Genomic DNA, 12,996 nt, shown 5'->3' with positions numbered 1-12,996 from the left:
TTTAATGAAACTTGCCTTGAATGGAGATTTTTCTTATCTCTAACTCCTAGGATGCTAGACTACAGGCATAAACCACCATGCCAGGGTGAAAATTTTTTAATGCACAGAAACTGTGACTTCTCAGAAGCATCATATATAAAGCTAGCAATTGTGAGTAACCAAGACAATTTAGTAACATTACTACTACTTTTTTCTTTTTAATTATCATGATGCTGTTATTTGGGAATTTAACCATGAGATACAAGAAGCCACATTTTGAGAGGTCAAATTGGGAATCTTTATTAGAAAGCCAGTAACTGCAGATAGACCCCTATAGACCTGCAGCCCAGAATGTAGCTTGCACAAAGCTTTTATAGGTAAAAAACCACATGTTTGGGGTAAGGTTCCAAGCCCAACAGATGTGTTACCATCTAGGAGAAGACTCTGGGACAAGCAAAGCAAACCATGTAAGACAACAATGAGGGGTGACCAAAACTATACTGGAGCTAAACAGCATGATACATCTGCATATTCTCTGAAGCAGAATCTTTCTGGGACTAAAATATGGCATACCTCAAATTCAAATAATGGCCTGTTTCACCCCTAGGCTTTTCAGAACTGGGTGAAAATCCCACCATCTAACAGGACAGTGAGGACAAGACATTGTTACTTTAACCCAGCATTCTTATTTCGATACCACCAATGGTTAACACAAATAAGTTAGGTAATTTTGATAGGGAGATTCCAATTCTCTCTCAGATCAGTGTGTACATACTATTAAAGCTGTTATCCCAAAGTACCTTAATCTTGAAGTAGCCTCTAGATAAGCCACAATTATTATGTAAGAATTTTTACTACTTCTCTTAAAGAGGAAATATGGGTTGGTCCAAGAGAATCTCTTTATGGTGAGAGTGAAATGCTATTAAGGAAATTTTTCTGGCCCACAGAAACTAAAGAGGATTATTTATTAAGATTAGAATGTGCCTAAAATAGATTGCCTCATAGAGTCGTCATTGCCAACTGTTCAGGCATGAACTGAGAACTTGCTAGAATTGTAGGAGACATCTTCCTTGCGAGATTGCCTAATATTCTTTGGCTTTCTAATCCTAAATTTTTTAAAGAATCCTTACTACTGAAACTTAGGAACCATAAGACAATGTGGTTAATGCTTTGGAAGTAAAAATTGAACTCTATTTACATTTTTGTCTTCTAGTAAAAACTAAAATAGCTTCTAAAATATTTAGTTCAACAATATGTAGTTGTAAAGGTAACATATAACACCCTGATAATTATATATATATATATTATATACAATAGACATATGCAAATTTTTGTTGTATTAACTTATGACTAACATAATATTACTCCTATAAGAAGATGGAATATGTATCATTTTTTAAATAACATCTTAACACTGGCCTTTTCCCTTCAAATAGCAAACAAAAATATCTTGCCAGATTTCCTTTGAAGAGTTTTATGCCTGGACAGAGTTAGTTGCAAATTTCTTATAACTTGATGACGTGTTATTTAACATATTCATGCCATTTACAGATCTAATGCAGTGATTTTTACTAGAGTAGGTGCTTATTACTTATGACATCATTCATTTTTATATGTTTTTACAGAGTAATTGGGATGTTCTCCAAGGTATCTCAGATTTACCTTAACTTTCTAGTGCATAAATTACAATAAATTACATATGCAATTTAGTTAATATAAAATTGTCTTAAGGAATTCATCATATACTGATCATGACAGATTCAGGTTTACAGGTAAACATTGTCTGAAAATATTAACTAAACTTAATAATACTATTTCCAGATAGTATTTAAAATTTTAACAATCTATTATAAAAGTTAGTTAAAAAATTAGATTCATAACTAAGTATGAGTTGGGATTCTCATATTCTTCTGATTATAGCTGTCTAAGTTATCATCTTTTTTTATTGAAAACACTAGCCAGTTGGTTCTGCTAATCAGGCAGGTCAAATTTTAATATCGAATGTAATTCCTTAATAGAATTAAATATGAGTAAGTTCAAAACAGACCCCTCCCCCCCCACTTCCTCTTCATGAAAGACAGCACATAGCCTTATCAGAAATCACCTAGAACTGACTGTCAATCACCTGACTTGAGTCAGCAATAGGACTCCAGGATCTAAGGTCACTTCCTTATCCTCTGAGGTCACTTCCTCATCTGTTGTAGTCATGCTTCCTTCTTGGGCTTCCCGATATACTCTCTTTCTGCCATTAGTTCGAATTGCTACACACTACACCCTGGTTCTCCCAAATAAACTCTTTTCTGCCTGAATCACATGGAGGTCTCCTTTCAGCAACACTTACAGTTAACATTACTGATTTCTATTTTAAATGATATGAAGAATTGCATTTATAAAATATGTTCAAGGAATTAATCGTTGACATATTTATACTTTAACTCATACACAACTATTTTGTAATTTAATCAAGCTATATGTAAAATGCTTTATTCATTTCTGAAGAATAAAAAGGCATTGATTGAAATGCTTCCCCAGGGAAATCACTGGGATACTTGGTCACATACAAAGAAGGCATATATGTAGGGAATCTCTTGCCATTTTTCTGGGTGCTCACAGAAGTTTTAGATGGCTGCTAGTGGACATAAGATAGGAGTGCTAGGAGATAGGAGAGAATACCTCGGGTGATTTTCTGGGTGGCCCAGAGCAGTAGGGTTCCCGAAGCAGTTTATATTCCCCAAGGTCCACGGGAGGGCCCCAATCCAAGTCACGGCACCAGTGAAAAACTTCCCAAGAAAACCACTCGGACATCTGGTCATATACAGAGATTTAATGTCAATAACCTGACAGGCTACTTCGTGGTTGGGGTTAAAAGCACAGTTTTATAGGGCTGGATTCGTGTGAAACGTGAAAGGGGGACACTGCGTTGTGGAACGTGTTAACATTTACAGTTGTAGCTGCACAAACAAGGGAAAATGAAATTGCATTTGGGGGAGGGCTTCCATTTGAGATTGTGGCTACCTATGTTACCCATGTTCAGGTAAAAGCCTGGGTCACCTTTTTTCAGAGAAAGGCAGTTTTGTTTTTGCTGAAGGTCTAAGGTGGCAGATTGGGTAAGAAGATGGAGGAGGAAAGGCTAACATTGATTATACACTAATGTTAGGATTGTATTTTTATCAGTTAAGAAAGGCTAAAGATTAAAGCATCTGTTGATAGAAGAGCAAAAGAAAAGATGCCAAATTCGTATTAAAATATATTCCATTTGTCCAAATGCTGTTTCAATCATGTGTGGTGTCTGAGAAGATCTAGACTGGTCTTAGAATCACCATTTTGTTGACAAATATATGAACAAATATTTGGACATGTTTTCATAACAGCAAGTTATCTCTTCCAATTATCCTCCAATTTACACTTGTGTTCCTTTTAACAGCTAGATTGTCCTTCCACACAAATAATAATGGCCTTTATCCACTAAAATGAAAATCAATAGAAAGCAAAAGGCTTAGTTTTATTATTAGTGAGACAGAAATGTTAATTACAGAGAATATTGAAATACAAAAGAACTCCCTGTGCTGTCTCCAATCCTTTTTGAACTTCTCAGGGGTTTAAATATAGTGTATGTTTGGCAAATACTCATGTTTGGAAAATAAAAGAAAAAATACTACACCCAAATAAAAATCTTAAAGTAAGTAACCAATACTGATCTTATCAATCATGGAAGAATACATTCTTCTGGAGAAAAATTCTCTCAAGTCTACATTCAGTTAGAAAACAGATCATTTCATCATCATAACAATATTCATGATACGTGAAATGGCTCAACTGAAAACATACTTTTCATGACTATTCTTTCTAGAAGATATGGTTAATATCAAGCTAACTACACAGAGAAACATGTACACATAGTTTTGAAAATATTGTGTGAACTTTTGTGTAGGAAGGAAATAATGAAATAAATGGGCTGGGTATTGTTGAAAAGAAATAGCACACAAAAAATAATCTAAAATGCATTCATAAAAGTGGATAAAAAGGAAAATGTTATGTCAGCTGATGTTAATTGCTTTCTAAAGTGTTCTCATAAAGCACATGAAAATTGCATGCATTTTTGACAGTGCTGAATATTTAAATTAAGAAACAAGTACATCACCAACAGAGATCCAAATGTATATAACTCCTAGAACCATGGAACAATTATTATTTTATACAAAAGTGTTTTCTAAAGTATCAATAAGATCCTGTCACCATGTTATTTACAATTTTCCACTGCAGTTTAGAGTTCAATCCACTCCTTTCCATTGCCTATGCGACTTGCGAGGTTCATCTTGCAGCTGTTCTAGCCTCTCCTCCTTTCCTCTAGTGCCACATACTCTAGAAGAATATACTTTGTCCACCTGGTAAACATGCCAACATTAGCTCTTGGTCTTGGGCTTTAGCTCTCTTTAACTAGACAATAGGACACAAGATCTTGTGGTGGGTGTCTCCTTATCATATTGGTCTCAGCTCAAAGGAGACTCCCCTGAGGCCAATTCAGTGTAACTAGTTCCTATTTCCCCAATCATTCTCTGATGAGTCTTAGGTCTTCTCACACTTGAATTAAACTGATCTCATGCCTCTGCTTCCGTATTATTGTGGTCCTTTTCCTCCTGAATGTAAGTTCCACCAGAATAGGTATGTTAAGAGGCTTACTCATAAATCTAGTCTTTAAAACTGAAGTTCACCTGGCAAACATGCCAAAATAAATTCTATTTGTTAATTAAAAAATAAAAAATAAATAACAAATAAACATTTTCAGTGTGTTTTTTTTCTATCAAGGTATTTATCTTTTTAGAAACCTAGAGAATTAAATCTACCTTTATGTACAATATATTTAATTATCATACATGCATCTATTAGCAACTTTCTGCTAATAATTTAATTAACTTGGTTTGTCACATTTGTGTTTGGTCTTATTATATAATTGTAAGATAATGTTTTTAATTTAGATATGGATTTTCTCTATTAATATATACAATTACCTTAGTTGCTAAAGTTACCTAAGGTAAAAATCTAGGAGCTAAATTTAATTTCAAAACAAAATAATGTCTCCTCATGGGCCTTTGTACCACTGGAAAATACTGTTTTACCTACAGAAAGTTTAGCATTAAAATTATTTTTGGAGGAGTTGGGAGGTAAAACCCGGTTGTATAGCAATTTTCTAGCATGCAGGAGGCCCTGAGTTTGCCCTTCAACACCAAAAATAAATTATGTTGGAATTTTATTAAGTGGCCTTCATTAACACATATAAGGCATATTAAAGTAAGTATATTAGAAGGTAAGTTTTCAGAGACTGTTTTAAAATCTGAGTTCAGAAATCCAATTATCTTATGCTTGCGTATTTAACAAAGAACATTTTTAAAGCTACATTACATTTACAAAAAAAAATCTTCCAGAATAACACAAAGAAAACTCTTACTGGTGAAAAATACTTACACTTTAAAAACGAGTAGATTGGATAAACCTCCACCTCTACTTAAATATAGACTGCATATTTTACTTTATTATACATCAATATAACCACATTGAAAAACTGTATAAAAACTACATCACATAGATTTGTGAAATAAAAACATTTTTTGCTAGGATTTGAGACTTTCATTTTCATTTTAAGTCCTCCAGTTGACACATAGTGTTTTTCAGATTCTCATACATAGTCACTGAATTATTATATTCTGCCTGTAACCTATGTCAGACACTGTACTACCTCTAGGAGTTCACTGAAGAAGAAGAGGTAAAATCTCCCATGAGGAATTCACCAATAATCTCAGTTATTAAGTGAAACAAGTAAGAAGATTTAACCTTGAATTTTATTTGAAAGTGATAATGTGTAGTAAACAAGTGTTTCTAGAATTAATCACTAAGCAACACTATAAAAGCAGAATTTGCCAAGCCAAGGCCATCAATAATGAATTAATGCAATGTCAACCTAGGATGGTTCATTTAGTAGATAGATACCCATTAAAGATAGACTGAAGAGATTAGTGAAGGCAAAAATGAATGAAATATTCCAAATCAAAAGTTATTTTATATATTTACTATATTTGGGATTCATTCCTGGATTATCTTTTCCATAATTAAAAAAAAAAAACCTTGGTTTTAGCTGATAACTTGCCAGTGTCCACTTTGAAGGAATGGATGCTAAGAAGTTGTAGTACTCTTTTATTTTAAAGGTGTAACTTCCCTCCGCATGAAATCACTGTGAAAGGTTTTCCTCTTCATTGTAATTCGTGCTTGAATTGGCCTGAGGGATCAAAAATATCTGTGCTTCTGTTCTCCAAAACTCGGAGAACAGCAGAGAGCCAGCTGGCAGGGTCTGCTGGCTGCCTGCCATTCTCGGCTGAGGTTGCAATGCAGTCCTGGGGGAAAAAACAATCATGAATTCTGTTTAACTAGAGCCATAGAATGGCATTTGTTTCTTGATGGACTGTGGGTCTATTACTAAGACAAACTAGATTAAAGCCATTCAAATCCTACTTTCTGTGGTTCTGGGAAGATCAGAGGGCTGAGGAAGTTTTGAGTAAAGGGATTATGTTGTTTGCTATTCTTTGACACAATGATAAAACAACCAAATGGGAAGTAAATATTCAGACATCAGCCAGTATTTTTATTATTTCCCCCTCACTAATTGAGTTGGTAAAGCATGATATATTGATGTACATTGATGAACAATATATTATCATTGCTAAAAGCATTAACCGTGATATTCCAATAATATCATTACTTATTAAGTCATTTGTTACTTGTACATTTGTATTTATTTCCCCCTTCATACTTGGAATTTACCCAAACCTTCTAACTAGCATTTCTTTAAAAAAAAATCTTTAAGTAGTTATACAAAAGAGCTGCCATTTAACAAAGCAGTTTGTGGATGCAAGGAATCTTGATCAATGTCACTCTTTTCAACATTCTCACACATCCCACCCAATTCACCCTTTCCTTCACTTTTCTTAATTTTGTAGGCTATACATTGAATTCTTGACTGCATTCTGTCCCTCTTCTCCTCTTCTTTCATGGCTCCTTGACCCCCACCCTACCTCCTGCAAATACCCATTTCCTGGTATTCACTTTGTTCAACTTTGACTTTGCATTTAAAATTTCAAACCAAGCCTCTGAAGGTGGTCTTCTTCTTACCAAAATTTAATAGATTTTTAAAAATGGCACAGAGTAAGAAATCTCCACAGCACTGATATGCAAGAGTAAAAAATCTGACTGCACAAAATGCTTTATCATCCCTTTACACAAGAGAGGAAGACCTATCAACAATGCCATCAAGGCTTTCACAAACAGAAAGCTGGTCAGTAAAACTAAGTTTGGGGGTAAGTAAGATTTTCCATTTTAAAATGCTCCAGCACTTCAGGAGCTGAGATGAGGAAGACCTGTGAGCAGGAGCCTGGCAATGCTTTTATCTGTGCTGCACTTCCTCCTTGGGGAATTTCATCTTTGCCCAGGCAGGAGTGCTGTGTACACTCACTTCATAAAAGAAAGCCCAGGACAATAACAAAAGCTTAACACAGTATTTCCTAAATAACACAATACCTCCAACCCACTGTAAAGGCAATTCTTCTAAATTTTAAATTTGAAGTGAATATTTATATTTATTTTTAAGTTAATAGTAATTATTTCTGAGTATTCAAGGTAATCACTGTTTATATATATATATATATGCAAATATACAGAGTATATTATATATATTTGCAAATACACAGAATATATGACTTGAATCAGTATTAAATCAATAAGGTATCATTTAACCATTCAATTTAAAGGATAAAGATAAATGGTGCTTATGTCTTTCTATACCTATCTCGGACTTTCAGACTTGCAGAGTTTTATGAAATGATGAAGAACCTCTTCTTGGTTTGGACAGTACCCATGTCTGGTTTACAAGTAAAACAAAAGAGCTGGAGAAACAGCTATGAACAATGAATATACAGTTAAAATATTAATGGCTTGTATGTAAAACAGTACCTGCTTTCCTCTCTTGGAGTGGAAATTTTAAATTTTGCTAAGCTTTTCTATGGTTTGAAAAATTCTTGTTCTTTCTAATATAAAGAGCAAGTTTCAGGTGAAATTTTGAAAAGTTACAGGTAGGTAAGTTCCAAGAGATTTGTTTGTTCATTAGCATCATTTATTGTTTATTTAATGCAAAAAGATAAATAGAATATTTTCTTAATAATTTACTCTAAAGCATTTCTCTCTCTCTTTTTTAAAAATTTTTCTTTATTGACTATTGCCTAGTCTTCTGTCTTTGATTTACCTTTCTCCAATGTGTGGTATGTGGTTTGTTTTTTTTTTTTTCTTTTCTTTTCTTTTTGTAATTCTTGTGAGGACACTACTCATTCACAAGTGAGTGTAACCTGGAAACTGGAAATAGTTCTTTATCCAAATGGGTAAGTAACAATTTAGGTTGATAGGGAAAAAATAATACCATTCTAACTTTATACTAAATGACTAGGCAAAAAGAGAATAACAATAGCGTTTTGTGATATGTAGAGTTGGATTTCTAGGGAAAAAAGAAAAAAGAAATTGATTTATCCATAAAGCCCAGTCACAGACTATATGCCAGACATTGATCTGAGTGCTTTATGCTCCATCTACCTTTGAAGTAGGTATTATTACTCCCACTTTACATTTCAGAAAAATACTCAAGGGTACAATCACACCCACTACTTGGCAGCTCAATAGCTAAGCTTGCTTCCCAGGTTCTTTTACCCATTTTCTCTCTTCTACGCTATTACTCTATTTTTTGTAAAATCCTCAGCAGAGGAGTAAGCCTGACTTCTCCTTCTTCTAGAACTTCACTTGAATACAGAAGCTGTGGGTCCAAATATGGATTAAAGCCCTAAAATGAATTTTGACAATTAGCGTGACTTTTGTGTTTTCCATTGTACTTTGTAGATAGAATTAATTCTTATTGTACAAATATCTTGCATTCATCACAATTGCTTATTTGGGGGTTTTATGGTCCCAAATATATGCTCTCAACTAAAATATTTTGTAGCATAGCAAAATTATATATCAAAAAACAACAATGAGATGTACAAGTCATTATGTCAAAAACGAATTTTACAACTTTGGTGTGGGGGGAGAAAGGAAGGATGGGGGGGCGGGGGGAAGATGGGAAAGGATGGGAAGGGGAAACAAAGGAGGAGGCTACAATGCTTGATAAGAAATGTACTCATTATCTTACCCATGTAATTGTAACCCCTCTGTACAGTATTTTCACAATAAAAAATAAAAAAACAAACAACAAAAACAACAAAAAACAGCATACTAGTTAGAACTCTGGTAGCTCATCTATAATTTTAACTACTTAAGAAGTTGAGATCTGAGGATTGCAGTTGCAAAGCAAGCCGGGGCAGGATAGTCCATGAGACCTTTATCTCCAATAAACTACTCAGAAAAAGTAGTAAGTTACACTATGGCTCAAGTGGTAGAATGCTAACCTTGAGCACAAAGAGGCTCATGGACAGCACCCAGGCCCTCAGTTCAAGACCCATGACTAGCAAATACAATAAGAACAACAAAACCTATATATTTTTCTAGAATTAAAAATATTTAAAAATAAGTCTCAACCATGGGAAAATGTAAATGTTTCTATTATCATTTTGTTTTTCAAATGAAAATGTCATCTTTTGAGTTGCCAAGCCTGTTGTTTTATACTGTTTATTATGTGGGTGGCACACAAATGTTAACTCTGCAGTAATTGCTAAAACAAATATTATTTTACATTAAGCACTTGACAAAATAAACATTATACCAGAAGAATTTTCTGGTGTTTTGTTTAAAATGTTAATTATTCAATCCTATAATCCTAAATGTAATAAATTACTTTCATTAGGAAGTTCTTTTTATCTTTTCTAATTTCACATTTCATGAAATTTTATGACTCAAAATAATTTTATCATACCTCATTTAAATTTTATCATAAATAACTCATTTCAATACATGTTTTCAAAGTATTTTATGATGTTTTAGAAAATGCCCAAAAAGAATATGTTAAAATTCCTAGATTAAATAGTCCAAACTTTTCTAAAATTTAACTTTTATCTTTTATTTAAAATTGACAAAAATAATATGCCACGCCGACTCCAGTGGAGTCTGCTTAGCATGGGAAACCATCTATCAGACCATGATAGGGGCTTCAGAGACCTATCTCTGAGTTTTGGGACTTCACCGAAGTCTACCTCAGAGAATGGGGCTTTACAGAAACCTATCTCCAAGTTTTGGGACTTCACCGAAGTCTACCTCGGAGAATAGGGCTTCTAAGAGGCCTACTCCTGGAAAAAGACTGGCAAACCCCTGGGAAAGATGTGTTTCTGCCTATCTTTTCCTCATAAGAGTGCCTATTAATCTTTTACTGTTTCTACTGATCTTTGTACTTGCTCATTGTCAACGTTTCCCTATACAAAGCTCTTTCTTAAGAGTGTTGACGACTCCAATATCTGATGAGTGTCTTAAAAATATGACTAACTCACCGGAGTTAAGTGCTACCCTGAAACCCCTCTTATGGAGGCTAGTAGACAAGCCATAAGCAAATATAAAAGTATTGGGGGTTTCACAAAGTCACTTCAGCAGAAGGAATTGTTTGTAAGAGATTTACAAAAAGCTGTAGGTGTGGCTAAAACAAAGAATGGCAATTGCTGAGATAACTACTTAGGAGAAAGAACTTCCTATTACTCTTTCATTTACTAAGAGACTTGCTAGATCTAAGTCTCCTTGGTGTTTACTATTAAAGAAGGAACAGAAAAAATCTTATGGGACAGTTAAGACCTCTATAGAAATAAGGTAATGGTTAGTTGGTGACAAACATCAAAACCCATTATATTTCTTAGAGATAAGCCGGAAACAAGTGCCTATCAGGCGACCAGCTGGTGACCGCCCAAGTATGAAGCCCTGCAGCAAGATTATGTAACCTTTTGCCCTTTCTTATGGAGACTTTTTGCTATAAAAGTTTGTTATCCTCTGCATTAAATCGCACTCAGCACTCAGCACTCAGCATCCACTCCTCTTGTGTGTGAGTTGTCTGTTTGCCATCTCCCCATCCTATTCCAGGTTCCTCCCCTAGGTGTCCTCCGTCGTCCCGACAGAACCCCGTCCGTGGCAATAATACATAATTATATAATATAATTTTTAAAACCAAGAAGTGTGGAATGACTCAAAGAGGCTATTATTGTTCAGGTATTTTTGTGCATGGTCAAACTCTTAACATGTTGCTTAGTAAGTTTTAGCTATACAGTACATTGTTATTATCTGAAATCATCATGATTTACCACAGATCTCTTGAAGTTTGTCTTCTTACCTAATTGAATTTTTGTGTTTAAACCACCATCTCCCCATAACTCCCATTCCATAGCCTCTATAAGCTCCATTTTACTCTCTGTTTCTATCAGTTCAGCTTTTATAATGATTCCACATACAAATGAGATCATGTGGTGTTTTCCTTTCTGTTCCTGGAATTAAACACCATAATGTTAATATTAGCTCATAATGAATTTTCACTATTGTGTATTCTTTGATAAGCATTCAGTATATGTTGCCTTATTCAATCCTTACAGAAAGTATGGAGAAATAATACTATTTTGATGTCCAGTTGATCAAGAAATTGAAGCTTAGAGAAGGAGAAGAATTGATTTGAGTGTGTTAAATGTCTCAGGTAAGAATTTTTAAGACGTAGAAACAAGTCTCTGCCTGAGTATCTGTAGACTGGGTTATTTAATACAAGTTTATGCTAATTTCCAAAAAAATTTAGAAAATTTACAATCATAAATGAAGACTTAGATTAATGCTGATAATAGAAATAAATGAAATACTACTATAAAGCAACAAACACAAAACAAAGGAAAAACAAACCTACATTAACGAGTATTTTGGGAGTAGGCCATGAAAATTATGAAGAGTTTAAACAAGCAGGAAAGAGTCTGCCCTGGTTACCCCTGCCTGCAATACCAACACTCAGGAGATAGAAGAAGTATTATTGTGAGCTCAAGGCCAGTCAGTCAAGACCAGCTGGAGATACACAGAAAGGCCTTATTCCATAAAAGTACAAAACAGCAAGGCACAGGTGCCTCATGACTGTAATCATAGCTACCCAGGAGACTGAGATCTGAGGATTTCAGTACAAAGCCAGCCTGGTGAGAAAGGTCCATGAGATTCTTACCTCTAATTACCCACCTAAAAGTCATAAGTATAGCTGTGGCTCAAGTGGACAGGGACAGAGTCCAGGTGCTCAGTTCAAGGCTCAGGGCTGGCAACGAATGAAACCAAACCAGACAAAAACCCCAAAAGCAAGTCAAACCAAAAATTGCCAAGCAAAAACAGATGGGAGAGGAATCTGCGATGAAAGATGTGATGTTGATTTTTATCCATGTGTCCCAGTACTTTTTGAGTTAAAATTGAATAAGAATATGAAAGCTAAGGTAGGTGGAAAGAACAGAGTGTTCTCTACCAGGAGAACATAATGGAGGAGGTGACATTCTTCAAGACGCATTGCACTCAGAAACTGACATGTTGAATTGAAATCCCATGTGCAATTACTAAAAGATAACAACAACAAAATTAAAAAGGAAACCATATTTCCATCTTTCACTTGCCCAGAACCTATAAAAGTTTGCATTAATGACAGACCCTGAAAGGTAAATATTCTGAGAAAAAACTGAGAGGGCAAAACTAATCATGTTTTATGTTACCACGTTTGTTTTGACAGAAGCACTTGGTATAAAAAGCCAGGCCCAAAGAAACATAGGTCCCACGGTTTCCCTTATTTGCAATAACTAGTATATGTCTGCGACAAGCAGAAATGATCAGATAAGTTGATGTTAGGCGAAATGAACCCCAAGATAAGTATTCCAATGTTTTTTCTTTCATGCGATTGTTTCTAACATATTAATAAGATGATTTCTTTGTTGCTTTGTATGTCCCTCCCCATGGTATAACCTCTGTTTTCATTGTATTTGATGTTGGTATAATTTGTGGAAGGGAAGGGAA

This window comes from Dipodomys ordii, unplaced genomic scaffold (assembly GCF_000151885.1).
Source record: "Dipodomys ordii isolate 6190 unplaced genomic scaffold, Dord_2.0 Scaffold3, whole genome shotgun sequence".
Taxonomy (NCBI): domain Eukaryota; kingdom Metazoa; phylum Chordata; class Mammalia; order Rodentia; family Heteromyidae; genus Dipodomys; species Dipodomys ordii.
The sequence above is the reverse complement of the archived record's forward strand: the minus strand, read 5'-3'. Positions refer to the sequence as shown.